The 20,188-nt window shown below is 40.3% G+C and overlaps 1 protein-coding gene across 2 annotated transcripts in view; it reads left to right on the forward strand.

The window, feature by feature from the left end:
- lrfn5a (leucine rich repeat and fibronectin type III domain containing 5a) overlaps window positions 1-20,188 on the forward strand; it is a gene marked incomplete at its 3' end in the record, with an annotated part of 119,466 nt that overhangs the window by 47,111 nt on the left and 52,167 nt on the right. For both annotated transcript variants that reach the window (XM_079369668.1, XM_079369669.1), the window contains exon 2: window positions 8,194-8,300. The remainder of the gene's footprint in view (window positions 1-8,193; window positions 8,301-20,188) is intronic.

Consider the following 20,188-nt stretch of genomic DNA (forward strand, 5'->3'; position numbering starts at 1 on the left):
CTGGTGTTTGTTGAGTAGTCTTGACTCCTGTCATTGTTTTTTTTGTCGTTTGTATGTGTTGCTTATTGAGCGTGTTGTTTATTTGCATTGAATTTAGCTGCACAGCTGGTGAAGCTTGTATAGCCTCACAAAAAGCGAGCCAAGCCACACTCGGATTTGCACACCAAAGTTCAATCTGCTTATCTAAGGAATGAACACTCTGAGTTGTGTAACCGCGGCTGATTGATCACACCTCCGTTATGTAACTGCTTCGTTGAACACTAGCAGCTCTGGAGTGTGTCAGAGTGACTGGGTGAGTTAATGTGATGAAACGCGTGGGAGCATCCATACTGTGTTCCACTACTAAAGAGTGGGTTTGATTTGAACATACCGCAGCAATAATTATTCTTACTCATCTCAAACTCCAGTTTTGTTTTTGTCTCTTGAACTACAAAGAAAATATTTGAAATGAAAATAAAAAACTGACTAAGTAAGATCTTTAATATCACTGAGGGGATAACACAACAAAGCACATGTGCATTAAGATTAAAACAAATGGAAAGAAGTTAGGGCATGTTAAAGGTTCCATATTATGCCCTTTTGGGGTTCATGTATCTAACTAACAATCGCTAATGTTAGAAAAAAAATGTGTTTACACATATTGACGCTCCATGCAGGCTCTCTCATCTGCCTGTATTTCTAACACTCAGAATCCCCCACAAAGAGAGAGAGAGAGAGAGAGAAAGGGTCCCCACATATGTCAAGTCTGATCTGATTGGTTGGCCGATCTGCTCTCTCGTAATTGGTCAGTCGTTCAGCTTTGTTCTCAGATATGTCCCGCCCCTTTTACCATATTGGGAATGCTACAGTCAGTCCGAGAGGAGCTTGTGCTTGCTACAATGAGCCAATGGGCTTGGATCAGCGATGTCTTTGTGATGTCACAACACACACTTTCCACGAGGGGGGCTGGGGACTGAGCGTTTCATGCGGCTATTGCTACTGCTAACAGGAGGACGTAGGAGAAGCCATGTTTCTGAGGACATACAATTTTTGCAAATAGATGTACCTAGAACACACTAAAGATCACATACAACCAGAAAAAGCAGAATATGGGACCTTTATTGTAAACACAATAATACAATCTTTATTAGCCACATTAAACAACAGTGTTTAGGTCCAAAAAAAAGAAAAAGAAAACTGTACATGTAATTGGAATGTTGTGAATGTTAATCTGGTTGCTAGAAAGGTGTCAGCTAACCTATAGAGTACTGTTGAGATGTCCTCGAGCAAGGCAACCTTCAGTAGCTCTGGCGATGATTCTAAATCCCCCTTGGGGGCGCTAGTTGCTTTGTGGTTAGTGCCCTTAACCCATGAATAAAGTTGCTCAAATTTGACCTGTGGCTCTATTCCCTCATGACATTGGGTGTTTAACGACGGCTCTAAATCCCCCTTGGTGGAGCTAGTAGTCTAGCCTCAAATCCTCCAGGTGTGGCCCGGGGATGAATCCGACCTTTCTCCCATTTCCCGCATTTTTACATTTTTTACTTGAGTTATTTTTCAATATTTCCGATGCAATATATGCCCTGTTATTGTTTTATTCCAACACAGAGAGACTTAGTATAAGGTAAGGCAAAAAAATTGTGTGATTATGAATTACTTTTAGAAGGTGCATGGAGTAGTCAAAGGATGTTTTCCCTGAGCAGCAGCAAAAACAAAATAAATCCCCTGTAGACTAAAATCCCAGGTTGTTTAAGGCTGATGAAACTGAAAAGACTGGGTAACAATGGGGAGGTCGAGGGTCACACGTTATGCCACTGAATCTGGTGAGGATGGGCGATAGTGACAATTGGTTTAAATAAGTTGTTATTGTAAGCCTAGCTGTTTTAAGACTACACGAGTGAGAGAAGCCGGTATATATTTCTCTTTCTTCTATCCCATTGTACAAGCCTAACACAGAGTCAGAAGATAAGTCTGGTTTTGCTCAAGGTTTCTGTTACTTTCATGTACTTTCACTTTTCATGTTTCTTTGCTTAATGTTATGCTAATGTAATGCTAAGTGCGCATGATGGACTAATGTACAGTGGTGCAGTGGTTAGCGCTGTTTTCCTCACAGCGATGAGGTTCCTGGTTAGAAATCCCGTCGGACAGGAGCCTCTCTGTGAGAAGTTTGTACGTTCTCCCTGTGCATGTGTGGGTTTTCTCTATCTTCCTGCCTCAGTTGAAAGATATGCTTGTTTGATGAATTGATGACTCGAAGTTGAAGGTAGGTGTGAGTGTGTTGTCTGTCTATATGTCAGTCCGTTGATTGACTGGCGAACAGTTCAAGGTGTAACCCCGCCTAATACCCAGTGACAGCTGGATGGATGCATGGATAATCAGGTGGAATGAGCAAAGCTGAGAACTATGGGCGGAAAAAAGTGAGCATTCGGACTATGCAACACACTATGACAAATTAACAGAATGAGCTAATATATACACAGCTGCCACAACCCAACTTGTTAGCGACTGTTATGGAAAGTCCTCTTATTTGTTTCCCGATTTGACCATACTTAAATAAATAACAGTATATTTTCCTACCAATTTGTGAGTCAGAAAGGGGCAAATGGTGCATTTATTTATCCTGACGTTCTAAATTGCAGCGAACTGTTCCGCTGGTGTGTTAAATAGCACAGCAGCACAGATTACAAGCTTTGCCTCCATTCTTTTTCTTTATCACATCATGGATCAGTGATGTTTCCGGACTTAATTCTGCTGTACTATTCCTTCCAGCCTGTTTTTGTTTTCCTTTTTTCTTTGGAGTGGATGCCGAAATAGAAGAATAGAGTGCAACTACTCTGAACCTACTTGTTGTTATGATCTTCTTCTTCTTCTTCTTCTTCTTCTTCTTCTTCTTCTTCTTCTTCTTCTTCTTCTTCTTCTTCTTCTTCTTCTTCTTCTTCTTCTTCTTCTTCTTCTTCTTCTTCTTCTTCTTCTTCTTCTTCTTCTTCTTCTTCTTCTTCTTCTTCTTCTTCTTCTTCTTCTTCTTCTTCTTCTTCTTCTTCTTCTTCTTCTTCTTCTTCTTCTTCTTCTTCTTCTTCTTCGAGACTACAAGAATAAGTACCAAAAAGAGAAAACGACTTGACTCCTCTCCTGTTTTCTATTCATAAGCTCAGGATTGTATAGAAAGCAGAACCAATAATGCCCTCTATACAGTCCTGCATAGAACAGGGAGCTTAAGCTTAGAGTCTGTGGTGCACTGCTGTACACATAAACAGACAATTGCAAACACACACAGACACACAGACACAGACACACACACACAAAGACATATACAGATGCTGTTTTCCTCCTGCTTCCTAACCTCTTTCAATAATTCAGAGGAGTGACTTGCTTGCCTGGCTGGCACTGTGTTCTATCCATGGACTCGGTCAACCGTTGCGGACAAACCACTCATATGAACAAAGTGTTTGCCATGCTTGGCAGTGTAACATTCATGCAGCTTTATACACCAAACAAGCTCCTGAGATTTGTTTTCATTAGGATGGGATTTTCTCGCCACAGAGGGAGGGGAGTATCTGCACTGACTGTTAGTATGTCTGCTGTACTTTCCATGGACTGGCACATGTATTCAAATGTCAATACTATATACACTGCAAGGTTTAGCAATGGACGCTGTCGGTGTTATTAACTCATGACAGTGACTGGGACTGTACATTTATGAGCATGATAAATCACATTTGGCTTGACAATTGCAATAACTATGACAAAAAAAAAAAAAAAGATCCACAAGGAATACAACACTTGAAGATATTCAACAGAAACAGCAGAAGCTTAGCACAGACCAACTGATTGTGATCAGAAAACAGTGGCTTATTTGAGATTTTCAAAAGTCGAATATGTTATATGGTAATGAACAGAAGTGTTGTTGTGCCCAGACAAGTGATCAAACCCTTTGATTTGTTTGTTTTTTCCTTTTCTTTTAAGCAGCATGTCTCACTGTTATGAACGCTGACAAATAAGACTGCTCTTGCATATTTATCTCTGTTAAAAAATGGGCTTTAAATCAATCAATCTTTATTTGTTCACCACCGAATTTATAACAATTGTGATCTCAAGACACTTTACAAGTAGTAGGTAAAAGACCTTACTCATTAATTCAAAGACCCAGCGTCAATCCATCATGATCACAGCACTTTTAGCAACATTTAGCAAAGTTAGAGTCGGAAGACAAAAATGTCCCTTAAGAGACAGAAAACTTGCTCCGTCTTGCGCTGGATCAGAGATACAATGGCCTGCTTGAAACTGAAAATTCGTTACACTATCCAGGGAACGGAAAGCAAATTTCATCAATTCTGGAGAGAATTGATGAATAAGAGATTTCTGCTGTCATATCTGATGAGACTATTACTGTCTTTTAGGTTTTTGTTAATATTCTTTATTTTTCTTGATGTGATTGTTTGGCTAGTATTTTGATGGCTGGAGCGGGGCAGTTGTGTTAATGCTTCTTATCAACATAGTTCTTAATGCAACTCGGCTTCCTTTAGAGTTCACAGGAAGTGCTGCCCTTATCTGTACAGATATGTTTATTGTTGACCCTTTGGTACTCAGAATGTGACTTCCAGGTGCAGCTGTGGTTGTTTGTTGACTAGATTAGGCTTGTCTCATGTTTAGATGTTTTGTGACCTGTGTGAGTGCTTTTGTTAAGGATGTGGAAAATAAAAATTCTCTATACAATAAAATCTATTTTCTGTAATTATCTTTCATTAAAAAGACCATTGAAAGAAAAAGAGACAGAAAACTTGGGCAAAAGCAAGCTTCTGCTGAAAGTGAGTACTACTTGAAAAATGGGATAGAGGGAGATGAAGGAGAATGATAGGGACAAGGGGGGGGGGTAATTCTCGTATTTGCTCATTGTCGTTTAACGTCTTCTGCTGCTTGACATCAATGAGTAAGGATCATTATGAAATTAACATTTGTCAAAGAAGAGGCGCAGATCGTGGAATCAATGCTGGCTGCTTTCTTATTTAAATATTATTGTTCAGCTAGGTCAGGGGTTTAACTTGTTACAACGCAACGCACGACAATATTTCTGATTACTTTGTGTTGCAAGTAAAGTTCAAGGCAAACTAACATAACGGGTAACCATGAAGACATACAGAAAACCGACACAAAGACACTTACAGATGAAACAGGACAGGAGGGGCAGGGGAAATGTGGAGACGGGAGGGGCTTGGTCATACCCCCCCCCAATTGGACCAATTTATTTTTGAAAGTTTTAGCTGAATTTGCAAGAGATCCTAACTTGTTATATTTAACAACATTTAGCAGCACTACTGAATTGGAAGTATGAGCATAACAGGAAGGAAACATAAAGTATATGATGACTGTGAATCCTCTTTACACTGAGCGATTCATGAGCTCTTAAAACAAACAGCAAACAAGCTCTAATTTGGCAGACTTGGCTGTGGCTGAGCGTTTCCTACTTTGAACTTACAGAATGTAAGATCTTGAATAATTGAAAGCATTTTTTTTTTTTTTTTAGTAGACCATTTTTTTCCTGTAAACAAAACGGTAATTCTTTGTTCCACATTGGGGATTTGTCAAAGCGTCCATCATCCTCAGTAAACCATGTTTCGTAAAAGTCACTTTGGCTCATCACCACAAGTCTCCTGGCTCATTAAAGAAAACAGGCACTTTTTAAGTTAAATCCAGAAAATGTGAAAAAAAAAGACAAAAAAAAGGAGTGAACGTAGCCTCACCCGAGGGATGCAGGCTCATTAGACTGCACGAGTCGTCTTCTCCCAGTGAGAATCTACAAGAAACTAACCACTGACCCGCAGTTTATGTAACGCTGTTGTCTGGTGCAACTTTCATGTGTTGTGCTGTAATGGATTTCATCAACATTTAATGCTGCAGCTGCGCTCTGTGCAATTGTCACTGAAATAAAAGTTTGAAGATGACTGGCACAAGCCTTTGAATACATATTTTATAAGGATACAAAGGTTCTTTTTTTAGGAGGGTAGACGCATAAATAGTTTACGATAGGCAAGTACAAGTGATATACATGTTAGAAGTCTTACATCCGTGTCTGTTAAATAGATGTTACAAAAGTTATGTTACGTAACATATCTGGACTCGTTTATGACTTGCAAGCACATTGGGAGAATAGTGTCTTTGCTGTCACACATTTGTTTCTTTCAAAGTGTTTTTTTTAAGAGTGGAACATCTTGAAGGAGCTCATAAATAAACATGTGTTCGAAGAGGGGAAACAGACTGTTATTAGTTCATTAATTAGATCACTCAGTATTTAGTGATATTTGGTTGCAGTGCATGATACAAAAAAAACAAAAGAGAGGCTTAATTAGCAACGTTGAGATGCTGATTGCAAGATTTAGTATTTGATTTGCCTTTTCAACCCACGAGTGTCTCACTCCCAGTGGAGTTAAATGCCTCGTTCAGCACAGGGCGTGGTCCTGCATAGTAATCATCATTAAGTCACATTTTGCTGCCACAGGCACATTTTTGGACAAAGGAACTTTTTTCAAGGTCCTACGGAGAGTTCAGAATTAATGAATCACATCCCTTATTCATCATACTCTTAAACGTATACACTATGATAAATTCAGCGACTTCTTCCTTCTTCCATCACAAATGTTAGGGTTCAATATGTTGAATGAAAAGTTAAGCAGTTAAAGGCAGGGTAGGTCTTTTTTTTATTTCGAAAACTAGCATGATTTTGAAAGTAGCATTTTCTTCCGTGCTCTGTCTTCACTCACCCACTCATCTCTGCGCTCCCTCAAAAGACACGCCTCTCACTTCAAGGCACTAGCGCCATTGGTCCCGAAGCAGATTTCAGCCCATGCTTCGAGTGTGGGCTTGTGCATGCATGGGGGAGAGAACGAGCAGGGAGAGAGTGGAGGCGTGATTGGTTCATAAAACTTGTACCGAGTGCAGACATTGGTCAAAGTTTTTACATGTTTACAACTGCGACAGATGGTTTTTTTAATTTTTATTTTTTTTATTTGTTTGTTTCTTTTTCAGAGCACATGTATTCCAAAATCTTAAAAAAGAGCATCTGGAAGAAATTACCTGCCCTGCCTTCAAAAGGTGCTCAAAAGGTGCTTGTATCTGTATGCATACTTGAGCTCATAATGAATTGGTAATAATCGAAATATTGTTTGAATATACATGTTGTGTTATCTCTGGTTATCTTGTATTGCTTTTCCAGGGTGGTTTTATCACTGGCTGTGCGACTCTTAGTGTGTGAGTGTGTGTGTTTGTTTGAATCAACTGATATCTGATACAACCATTCTGAACAATCTCCACCTCTCCCCTGCATCTTTGTCTCCGTCTGACACCTTCACACTTACCCCATGAGATCTTTTATTAGCCATACATTTTTTTATTAAGATAGGGGACAGGGTCATTTATGTCCCCTGTCCCCCCATCTTAATTCTCTTGTCAGTCAAGTCCTTCTAACGCTTCCCTATCCACCTTACTCTTTGCCCTCATTCTCTCTCCTCCTTGCCACGTCTTAATCCTACCCTCCCTCCCTCCCTCGCTCCCTCCCTTCCTATAACTCTCCCTTCCCTTCACCCTTTCCCTCCATCCTGCTGGCTCAGCTGGTACAGAAGCCGTCTTTGTTTCAGCTGCGTCCTCCACCCTTTGAAGGGGGAAAGCTAAAAAGCGAGAGAGAAGAAGTGAAGCATGGATAGGGTAGAGAAGAGGAGAAAAATCCAAATGGGAAAATGGGATAAAAAGAAGAGAAGTGTGAGACGATAAATAGAAACACGGGGGGATGACGGAAGGAAGGAAGAGGGATAAGTTTGGATCAATGACCAGGGTTGTTCAAGTCATTGATATCCAGTAGAAACAGAATGTATGGGAAGATTTCCTGTGTGAGGGGGGATCAGCTTATAGGACGTGCTTTTAACTTGACACATTTCCACTTGGTTCAGTTGTGCACAGTTGAAGCACTTTAGTTCACAGTTAAAGGCCAACAGAGCAGTTTATTGATAATTAAGCTCTTTTGGAAACCAGTCAATGGTGGAGAACCCTTTACATCTTTGCTGTGCTGTAGGCCAAGTACTGTTGTAGTCACTACAAATATGCTGTAAATGGTGTGGAGGCAGGGAAGTGATTCACACTGTCAAAAGATTTGTTACTTCATTGAACTGTTGCCTCTTGAGTCCAAAACACTCATCCATTTTCATTTCTTTCTTTTTTTTTGTACAGAGAGTGAAAACAGAAGATTTTGGACTTCGACCCTCATCCGTGATGTTATAGCCATGGTAACATGTGATTCCTGAGGCAGAGTGTCATCCACATTTACATCTCTGAAGGTAAGTTCCTCCTTTTTGTATTTTAGCATGGATATACTTTAATGAGTGGCATGTTCAAAATATGATAATTCAGATAATTTAAAATATGATCAAATTTTATCATATTTGAAAATTATTATGAAAATTCAAATATGAAAATATTTTTTGAATTTGACTTCAGTTACTATTCATGTATTATATTCTATTGCCAGTTGCTTAACAGTAACAGTAAAAAATAAAATAAAAAAAATAGGCGTTACAGTACGCTTATTATGAGCTACTGCTTGTAGATCGTTATCTGGTCTTGGCGTTAACACTGAGCAGGGCAGGAAGAGCATCCCCGGCTTTGTTCAAAGGGAACAACTTCACCCTATCACCCTGAAGTGTGCTGTATTAACATGTTAGCTCCATAGACTTTAATGGACAAAGCTTAAGTGCCATCACCCATCTGTTACTGCAAGGGGCTTCGGAAATCTGGAAATCTTTTATCTGCCTAACTTTAAGTGACCCTAACTACAGATAAGGGCGTGTCCACACTTTTTGGAATGGGGTGGCCCAACTAGTGAGCGGACTTGTGCAATGTTGGCTTGACGTTTGTGTGCACACATGAATAAAGAGCAGTTATTTACCTTGTGTCTGCACCAATCACATGGACTTTTTAGTGGCACACAATAATGACGATATACAATATCTTCTCTGCATCATTCTTCAACTACTCAACGCAAAATGTGTGTCCCAAGTATTTTTTTTAATGCATGTCAAACATTTTAGACTAACATATGCTTACTTTAAAAAAAACTATAATGATTTTGGGGTTGCACCTGGGTCAAAAGGATTTCAAGGGTCGGCCCATGCCACCCCTGGCCGAAGCCTTTTGACATACCATTACATCACATCCACCCTGCTGCCATGAGGTCAATAACTAATGTTTTTTGTACTAGGCCGTACATTTCGTCTGTACAAACTGTTTTTTTTTTTTTGTACTTCCCAGGCAACAGGTTTTTTTTTTGTTGTTGTTTTTTTTGCAATTATGCATCGGCTTCCTTTTTCAACACCAGAGGTTGCCACTTCGTGAGCTCCCGTGTTAAAGCTCTGAGGTTGATTATTACAAAAAAGATGAGAACATTTTTCACATCAAGCCCAAAAATGCAACACACTATATTATCCCTTTTATACTTGAGGAAACTTCTGTGATCCAATGTTTTTCTTTTCATTACTCCTCTGTCGTATTCTTTGTGGCACTTTATTTAATGAGCTGTGAGTTTGGGAGTATTTCAATTGTTGTTAGTAGTCTCTCCTCTTTAAAGGCCACTGGAACATGTCTTACTCACTGCATGAGACAGCTTGATATTCCTACACTCCTGACATTTTCTTTCATGTGAAAACAAATCGGAGTTTGTGCAACAGGTGACTTCATCTGCCAAAAAGGAAACATCTCCTCTGAATCAGCAGTTAGGTATACGACTGATTCAACAGATCGTCATTGGCAAATGACATTGGTGCACACTGCATTATTTGCAGATAGGCCAATGTCTGTCAAATGCGCCTCTATCGGCTGATACTGTTCAACTGATACGTTTGTGCAGCCCTGCTATGCAGATTATGTTGTAACCTATAGAAAGAGCCAGGTTATCTTGCTGCTCCCTATTTTCAGCCTTTATGCAAATCTGAGTTTATCCCATATGTCTAAATGCTATCATGAAACCTTCAGCAGGAAAAAAGGAGTATAGCATCATTCGCCGAATGTCGACTTTTCTTCTTTGATAACTCTGCACCGCAGGCTTCTGCTAAAAGTTTGTACCTCAGGGGACCAAACTTCTCCAAACAGAGTTTTGGCATTTTTGCTACATTTTACATAGTGGCAGGAGAGAGCGAGACAAGAAAGGCATGGGACGATGTGTAGCAAAGTGCCTGGGGCTGAAATGAACCCAGGCTGCTGCTTGCTTTAGGGACTCATAAAGGGTGAACATGTAGGCTAAACAGGACGAGCTACCGGTGCTCTCGAAAAAATAGACATTTTGTTATGATGTGCCTATATGTTGGGGCAGCAGAAACCAGACTCTTGTCCTGCAGAATTTGAGTCACACCTGTTTAGATAAGTTGGCTAAATCAAAGGAGAAGTCAAGGCTTTGGTTACCTGGCCATCTAGCTTTTGTGTAATTAAATTCTGGTCAAGTGAGCTTTTTGGCTACATTTGTTATACTGTAGGGGACACCGGAGTCGTTTGATCTGTGTGAGTTTGCGATGTAAATTGGATTAGCTCGGATGTGTCCTGATGCCAGGCTATCATGTTTTTTTTACGTAGTTGGCGCTGCCATGGAAAAAAGAAGGTGATCAAATTCAGACAGTTCCTTAAGAGTAAGCAATGTTTGAGGTCTTTACCAGCAGTCTTCATTTAGACCAATAAAACGATGCCCCTTACATAACCTCCTTTTTTTTTATCACACTCTTCTTTCCTTAGCATCTCTTACTGTACCTCCTCTTGTAATGTTCCCAGGCGGGGATATGGTAGCTTGTCATCTTCATACAAAGTTTCTCTGTCAGGAATCCACCTCTAACCTCTTTACCCCCTGAGACTCTGCTGCTGATCTCCTCTCCCCTATACCCCCCTCTCCCTCTCCCTCTCTCTCATTTTCTCTTTTCCCAAGCCTGCTTTCCCTTTTCCTCTCTTCAGCAGGCTGTTAGATCTACACTTCTAACCCCGATAAATCCCTTTGGGATGTGGCTGGCTGCTGAACTCAGCTGGAAAAAAGAAAGAGGGAGAATGTAGGGAGGGGGAGGAAAAAGCAGGAAAGACAGAAGGTGGGCTCAGGAAGCAGCAGTCCAAAAATCTATCAGTCCGTCTATCATGATATGTGAACCATGTTAATTATAGCTTAATCTATGAGCTTTGTATCTTTTCAACCTTGACACTCTGTTCTCCAAAATCCAAGTGGATTAACTTAATCAAAAAACAGAAAATGAAATACAGGCAGTGTGTGTGTGTGTGTGTGTGTGTGTGTGTGTGTGTGTGTGTGTGTGTGTGTGTGTGTGTGTGTGTGTGTGTGTGTGTGTGTGTGTGTGTGTGTGTGTGTGTGTGTGTGTGTAGGTGTGTGTGTGTGTGTGTGTGTGTGAGGCAAATGTAAGATAAGTTATGACCTTAACAGCTCTCACGTTCTGCTGTATATATAAATAAAGGGAGTTTTGCTGTGATATGATCATATAGCTAGAGGTGGAAGGTCATTAGGAAACATGGCTCATGGGTTTGAGAAACGGATATCTGTACGAGAGTGTGGAAGTGTGTTTTCATGCATCTTAAGGATTCTTCGACTAAAAGTTTTCCACAAGCTTTGGCTATTATTCAGTGCTATTTTTCATCCAAATGATTCCCATGCTCATAATAAAGATGTAATGTGAACGTTTGTTTTACCTGCATGCTGTGTTTTATTGTATACACACAGATTGTGGCTAATCTCTTACATGGACATTAGCCTAGGACTTCTGTTTCAAACGGCACACAAAGAGGGGGGGACTAGTATTTAGTAGGAGTGAAAGTCTGGTGGTTTGTGCGTCCGCCCCATGAACAGAGACTGTGTTCCTCTAATCTGACGTCTCAGGTTCAAATCCGACCTGTAACCTATTTTTTGCACTGCTCCCTCTCTGTCTCTTCCCCATTTCAGACTCCATCCACAGACCTGTCTATGAATAAAAAGCTTAAAAATCAACCTTTAAAAAAAGAAGGTATCCTCAGATTCGAATTGCTTGTTTGCCGTAATGCAATTTAATAGCATCTATGATAAAACAGTTTGAAAACAGAAAAAAAAACTGGCTTTTTAGCAACAACTTTTTTATTGTTTTTTTTTGAGGGACAGAATTTCCAACTCTTTATTGATTACAGCTTCTTAATTTTTTTATATGTTCTCATTATTTCTTTGCCTTAATGGATCAACCTGGTCTTTAACCTAAGCCGATAAGTCTCTGTTTTTACAGTCTTATAGCGTGTTATTTTCTGAAAAATTCAAAAGCAGATGTGTTAGTTGCAGTCGTAATGATCATCGTCTCAAACTAAGCAAAGATCTTGACAGTCAACGCTGAACTCTAAATAAATGCCCTCATCGTGCTGGATTGTCAACAAACTAATTGAAAGAAAGAAAAATGAGTAAACGTCTGTAGATGCTCCTGTAAAAGTCCAGTAAAGTATATTGAGTTTTAATGTGATTCTGAGGCAAGTCAAGTTTAAAAAAAAGAAAAAAAAAAGAAGTGAATGAGCGGCATGGATGAATAAAAAGGGAGAGTGCAAACAGTCAAGCCCACATACAGTGCAGTGTGTATACTGCTTGCTTGTTTGTGTTTGTGTGGGTTGAAGTTCATTTAGTTCACCTTTTTCTTGGTGCCTGTCAGTCATCCTCTGCAGTGAATGTGCAGACGGCACCAGGGTTTGGAGTCGTAGACAGACAGAGCTTTTTATTTCTTTTTATCAAACTATTTTTTTTTTTTTTTTTTTTTTATGGCTTCAGGGAGTGTTGTAGTGAGAGATGCAGAGACAGACACAGGGAACGCTGAGAGATCAAAAACAGTCGCGCCTCTGTTTGTTTTGTCTTTTTTAATGAACAAAGTGCCACACATTTCAATACTTTGGAGTTCACTCGGAGGCCTGTTCGCCAACGGAGGGCTTGAACCTGCAACCCTTTCGCTCCTAAGAGCAACTTGAACTATTGCTCTCTCTTGAGCTGGATCACCCTTTTGTGTGCGTCAGTAAGTGTGTGTGTGTGTGTGTGTGTGTGTGTGTGTGTGTGTGTGTGTGTGTGTGTGTGTGTGTGTGTGTGTGTGTGTGTGTGTGTGTGTGCACGCTGAAGCCCTTAACTGCTCAGCAAAACGGATCAAAGTCAAAGTCAAGTCTCCCTCTGTCCCCTTCTCACTTTGATGAATGGCGGCCTGGGTGGATGGATGGAGGGAATTGAAGGGAGGAAGGGTAAAAAGGGAGGAGATGGAGAGAGAGAGAGAGAGAGAGAGAGAGAGGGGTGAATGAGGGAGTTCAGGATGGATTGATGGATGGGGGAGAGGGGGTTAGTGAGAGTACGTGAAGTGGAAGTAGATGGTTGAAATGTGAACGGATGGCTCTGACCTTTCAATCACCCTCTTGAAGGCTCGAACCATTTATCCACGATTTTAGATACTTTTTTTTTCCCTTTCTCTCTGTTTTTTGTTTTCTCTTTCACCGGTTCCTTTTTTTTTTTTTACTCTAATTTGTAATTAACATTAATCACATTTCGCTTCTTTGTTTACTCTTCTACATTTACCTTTCTTCAAACCAAATTTGTGCTCTTCTTTTTCTTCTCCAAATGAATGATTTCTTCCTCACTTATGATTTTGCCTCCCTCATCTTCACCACTCCCATTACTTTCATTTAATCTTTCCCTCATCAAACCGGCTTTTTTTCCCCTTCTCTCATATCCCGCTTTCCCTCATTACCCTCCTCTCTACCTTCTGCTCTGGCAGCGTGTAAATGTGTGCCCGATAATCCTGCCAGGTTGTGTTAATGTGTGTAGGGTTGTGTGTGTATGTCTGTGTGTATGTCTGTGTGTGTGTGCAGGATTTCTCTCCCAGAGAGTTAAAAGACTAGATGGCTCCCTGGGGGAAGTTTGGCTGCAGAGACCTGTCCAAGGTCCAGCCGTGCAGGCCCGGGTCACCAAGCTAACTTCTTCCCCCTGCCTCGCTGCTGGCTCTGTGGGATAAAAGGTGTGAGGCGGAGAGGAGCAATAACAGAGAAGAAAGCAAAAGGGATGAGGATAATTCATACATGAACGGAAATGCAAATACACAAGACACACACCTCTGGGCATTTTGGTTAGTCATGCTTGAAACTCCCTCACTCTCTCTTTTCCGCTTTTCCCCCTCTGTTCTTGTTAGTCATGCTGAACACTCCGAAACTATCCTCTTTTTAATCCTATTTGAGTTCCCTTAACCAGAAGTGTAGCAGACGAACGCTCTCATCTGATGAGGCTCAGAACAATAAAATGGACAAAAAGTCCACTTTAGTTCTGGCTGATTTATTTTTCACACGTGGAAAGAAATCACAGAGAACAGAGTCCAATCAGAGATTCTTTTGAGGACAAAGTCATTCTGGAAGAAGTGGGGCATGTGCTTGTTTTGCTGAATACTCGAGAGAAAAAAAAAAAAAAAAAGCAGATGTTTCACATCGAACAGACACAGCCGCTCCCTTCCCTCTTGTTTCTGGTGTCCTGAGGGCTTTTTCTTCCTGCTGATGAAGTCCAACATTCATTCACAAAGACCCCCACCACCCCACCCCACCCCCACATAGGATTTCGTTATCTCTGCATAGGAAGTAAGTTTCAGTTTGTATCACGACCTCATGCCGCTGCACACGCTCATATTACTTCTGACTTCCTCTCGAATTCCTGGTTACTCTCTCTCTCTCTATGTCCTGTTGTTTTCTCACCGTAGGCAGCGGTAGGAAATGGAGTGTGTGAAACAGGATGTGAGGGTAGCCTTACTTGTTTATTTTGTACAGAAAGCCCACAGCCAGGCTTTGAACCTCCGGTGAGTGAGTGAAATGGACACAAACAGTGAGGTTAGGGACATGGATAAAGGGTTGATTTGTTTTCTTTCCAATGTATTTTTGCAAGCTCATGTTCTATTTTTAAACAGAGCACAGAGAAAGGAATCATAGTTACATATTTTAGGTAAAGATCCTTCCTCCACACACACAAAATTAAAAAACAACACTGATTATTCTTTGCTGATTAAACTGAAAGTTTGCTCTTTGAGTGTAAGCTTTAACAGTGAACTAAATTCATACACAGTATTTCAATTAATCCATGTATATATTGGTTTAAGTCTACAAAATATTTATCGTGAACTATTGACATCATAGATTTTACAAACTGTATTTTTGTATATTTTCATGACAAGATAGTCTTGGTTCTCTGAGGCTGCAAAACCGATTCTACCAACGGAGCCACAGCCGCCCTCAAAGGAACAAGTAACTGTGAGCAAAATGTGAATCTCCCTCTGTGTTTTTTCATAACATTTGCCTTAAGTTGAGACAAGGATGATGCCTCTGATTGGCTAACTGAGTGACATGTGGGAGGAGTAACAAGGAAGCGTTGTTGTTGGAAAGCGGATGAAATGTGTCTGACAGTAAAGTGCTGCTGAGAAAGTTCTCGGTCTTCACCTGGCTGTTCTTTTTAGGTTGAGTGACTTCACATCGAACCCTCACGTTACGGAAGTATGAAGATACTGGAAAGCCTGGCAAACACTAAGTAACCAGCAGCAAATGAATTTCACTTTATATAGATAATTCAGTTCACTGAAAGTCCAAACTTTGTAAACAAACACAATCCGAGAACAATACATCATGACCCAAACCCATTGTGAATTTGTGAAATCACCAGTTGGTATTTTCTAGAGGAGCAGGAAGAAGTTTGAAAAATATTCTTGAATGCGTAGAATGTGCGCAGGAGAAGAATCAGAATGCAACTCTGTGGATACCAGCTGCTGGTACACATCAAAGAAGAAGAAGAAGAAGGGACTAAACACAAGACAAGAAATACAGAGGACTGGAACATGACTATAAATGAAGAAACGACAAAGACACAGAACTCGGGAATGTAAGAACAGAAATACACATTAGAACATTATCGAGGAACAAAGGAAACACTGAACTAGAAAACATGTAAGCAAGCAGGACAAACAACTACAAGGACACCTAAACGTTAAAAGAAATACAAATACTAAATTAAAAAATGACAATTGTATCTGACTCACACACTGATGTAATGCATGACAGACTGTTTCTCGAATAAATAGGTTCAGATTGAGATGACACATTTCGCCAACGAAGGCTGTGTAGAAATGCTGGGAAAGCCAACAGGGATGTAGAGAAATGATTAAGTAGCACTAAATGCAAACACAATGTTCTGAAGTCTGTGTAATTTATTTCACAGCACACATGGATAGACTCTTTACTCAACGAGCTAATTAAATCATCCAAAGTATGGCATCAATCTTTCGGAGAAACTTGAAATAGACAGAAAACCTGTTTTCTAACAAACTCAACACTTTTTTTTTTGTGTTGCACTTAGAAAGCAGAACCTCCTTTGTGTTTGTCGGGTTGATAAGCATTTACATGTTGAACCTCTCGCTGTCAAATATCCAGAAATGCATTTCAAACAAGGACTTTGTCAGAGTTTAACTTGCCTCCCTTGTCACTTGTCTTCCCTTCAAACCCACCTCTTTTCCACCTCTCCATCTCCTTCGCCTATATGTCACCCTCTATTTCTGTTTGTATCATTCAAACTTTATTTCCCTCTGCTTCTGTCAGCGTCATATCACTTTGTCTTCTTCATCGGGCTCTCCCGTCTGAGAAGGTGTGCTTGGTGACGTGAGTGCATCTCATCCATCTTTATCGCTGCTGCAGCCCTCTAAGTGGCTCTGCTTTTGCATCTTGAGCACAACCTGTATTTTCTGGCTGTACGACTCTCAGCTGAAAACTACAGTTCTAGGGAAGTACTGTTGTGAATTTTAAATATGTAGGAAGCTAACGTTTAAAAAAAAAAAAAAAAAGTGCTTTCAAAATGGAGTTCAAAATCATTACCCACCCTGTTCCATTAGATCCCCCTCTGCTGGTATGAAAACATTGTCACATCTACTTTACACAGTACATGAGGCATGTAATATTTGTGCAACATTAGTGGATGCTTCTGCCATAAAGACTCATAATTTAGGACATCGCTTCGGGTGGATTTGTATTGTGGATATGCAGCTATTTATTCAAAATGCATCTAATATATTCCCCGTTGTGCTTTTTAATTTAGCTTTTTCATTAAATCACATCAACCTCTCCACATTTATGTTCCCTCAGTTGGCCCCATTTGCCTTCTAAAAGCGATGTGCTCAGCTAGACAGCTTGCAGATGCTATCCCTCCTTCCCTTAAGCCAAACATGTCTCTACCAACATGTCTGCTGCTCTTTTCAGTTGTGCACACTTTTTTCGCCTCTTAGATTTCCACTCCTCTGCTTCCTTCTAGGTAGATCTTATCCCCCCCCCCCCGTCTCTCAGTCTATTTCCGCTCTCCGACTCCCTCACTTGGCTTTCTTCTCACCTCATTTCTTATTGAGCACCTTGGTTCAGCATTACAGGTTTTCATTCTCGCGTTTCTTTTCAACATCTCTTTCTATCTCTGCATCCTGTGTCTTGGCTTGCTTGTCGATGTGAGTCTGGATGCCTTCCCTCCCTCTATCTGCCCCTCTGTGTATATCTTCACCTCCCTGTCTTCATAGTGGTAAAAATAGATCCAGCACATCCTGAATTCCTAACAGAGAGGGTGTGGAGTGCTGGATCGTCGGAAATGTATCCGCATGTTTTGATAAAAGCATAAAACTGGTTACGTTTGGGTTCATTTTTTGGTCATTTGCTGTAATTAAATTGCATTTACCTAGAATACTGCATTGTTTCATTTCTTAATATTTACAGTGCTATTTAGTTCCCTGCTGCAGTGCAACATAATAGCAGAAAAGTAATTCCAGAGGCTTTTCTTCACTACTGATGTGTGAAATGCAGGCCTGAGCTGAGTAGATAACACTCATGTTTGTATCTGTATGCATGTCCAGAGGCAAACTGAGCACACGATCACACAGCATGCTAAAATATCAAATAAAAACAGCTTCTGATGCAGATTCTATTGTAACTCAGCACAGAGAGCCTGCACAGCTTTCTCAACATGTTGAAGCAGTGTGCATGGGGCTTTAGAAGAACTCAAACTTAGCTCTCAAAAAAATGCTTGGATGAATTATCACTAGTGATAGATCATGACATTTTATTCTTTATCATAGCAATGTATGGCTTTCTATATTTACCTTAAAGAAGGTAAAGCTGCACTTCTTTTTTCCCACATGCCTTGTTATGATTAAAAAAAAGTTGACATTAATTCTCTACCTGATCCTTTAAGCTCCAGCTTTGACGTACTGTGTAAACGCTGTGCTGGAATGTCAACTTTCAGTATACAAGGGTGAATCGATTGTGGCACATACAAAGCTCACGACACATTTAAACTGTTGATGTTAAGTCATGACTTCACTTTGAAATTATTGTAAAGATCGCTTCCTTTGAAAAACTCATATATGGACGTTGATTGGAGTCAGAGAAGAAGGATGTTGCCGTTTTGTTTTTGTTTTTTTCTGTAACTATTCAGACAAAGGTCCCATGTCATGCCCTTCTTGGGGGTTCATACTGTAGATCTATTTATTGTGCCTACTGAAGTACATTCACGATCGCTAATGTGAAAAAAAAAGTGTCTGTTTTCATGAACTGCCACTCTATGCAGGCTCTCTCATCTGCCTTTATTTCTAATGCTTAGAATTCCACACGAAGAGAAAACAAAAAATGAGAAGTCTGATTGGTATCTGATCGAAATTGGTCAGTCGTTCAGCTTTGTTCTTGGATATGTCTACCATATTGTTTACCATTTTGGGAATATTACAGTCAGTCCGAGGGGAGCTTGTGTTTGTTACAAGCAGCTAATGGGCTTTGTCTTGTGATGTCACAACACACATTTTCAACGAGGGGCGCTAGGGACCAAGCGTTTGACCGGACCGAGCTATTGCTACTGCTAACAGAAGGAGGTAGGAGAAGCTGCGTTTCCGCAGACTTTGAATTTTTGCAAATAGATGTGCCTAAACATGCTCAAGACACCTGGAAAACAAACGAAAGAGCAAATAAAACCAGAAAAAGCAGAATACATTAAGCATTGTGTCGTCATAGTGCTGTCTCATACTTAATGTAAACGTTGCACAGCTTAAATCAGGGGGAAAAAACCCTGTAGTTGAGGAATCAGCTTGGGCTCTCTGCTTTCACTGTGCAAAGGGTATGCATTCTACCGAGCGAGACTTCCTAGATATTCATTGGACTATTCAAGAGCAACTGATTGGGCTGTGATTGGCCCAAGTGCCCCCATGAACACTGTATCCCAAATGATGTGCGATAGAGTTGAAACTCTGCTCTGTTTTGGTTCAAATATTGGGTCAGAAACAGACTTCATTGGCACTATCTTCACCCACCTTCTTTCTTGGTTTTATGTATCAACTCAAGGAATTTGAGCTGATTGATTTTGGATGTATCTATGTAAAGATATGGGAATGTACTGACGTCCTAAAAAGAGCCAGAAGTGAGAATGATAAACATTAAACAACCGATTAGCATTAGCTTTTTTTTTTACATATTCTGGTCAAGATATCAATAATGGATAAGCAATGCCCTTTAAGATTTGTCATGTAAATGTTACAAATTTTCAGGCTGGCAACATTAATAAATACTTGCTTACCCCTGAGAACCTAAGAAGGACAACTTCACCTACTACAAAAAGTGAAAGGCTTGAAGAGGTCAAACGCTCGGCCTTCGATCCAATTTGGTTAACTAAGTTGATCGTTATACTATCTTTGAGAATCTGCCCTGGTTATGTTTGCACTATTTCTGAGTTTGGAGTCAGACCACCATTTTCTTTGACTTATTGGATACAGTTTCACAGCTGCAGATTAGACCTTGTGTTCTTTGTGGTCTAGTGGCTAGGATTAGGCACTCTCACTGCCGTGGCCCAGGTTCAATTCCCGGTCAGGGAACCTAATAGTATGTATTTTCATGGATTCATTCATCTTGATAAATTTGTGGATATATCTTTTAATTGTGTCAACCATGTGAGAGTAATTCTTTTAGGTTTGTGAAGATGTACTACATAGGTGTGTAAGAGATCTTATTACAGTAGCAGCAGAGTTATATTTGGTTTGGAGCTAACGGTCTTCTTCTAGCCTTATAGAGAAGTACACAAATAGCAAATTGTCTGTTGTTGTCTGAGAGATTTAGCTTAACATAGATGTTTGACATTTGGGTCAATGAGATGAGTTCTTCATGCCTT

This window comes from Symphodus melops (assembly GCF_947650265.1).
Source record: "Symphodus melops genome assembly, chromosome: 19".
Classification (NCBI taxonomy): domain Eukaryota; kingdom Metazoa; phylum Chordata; class Actinopteri; order Labriformes; family Labridae; genus Symphodus; species Symphodus melops.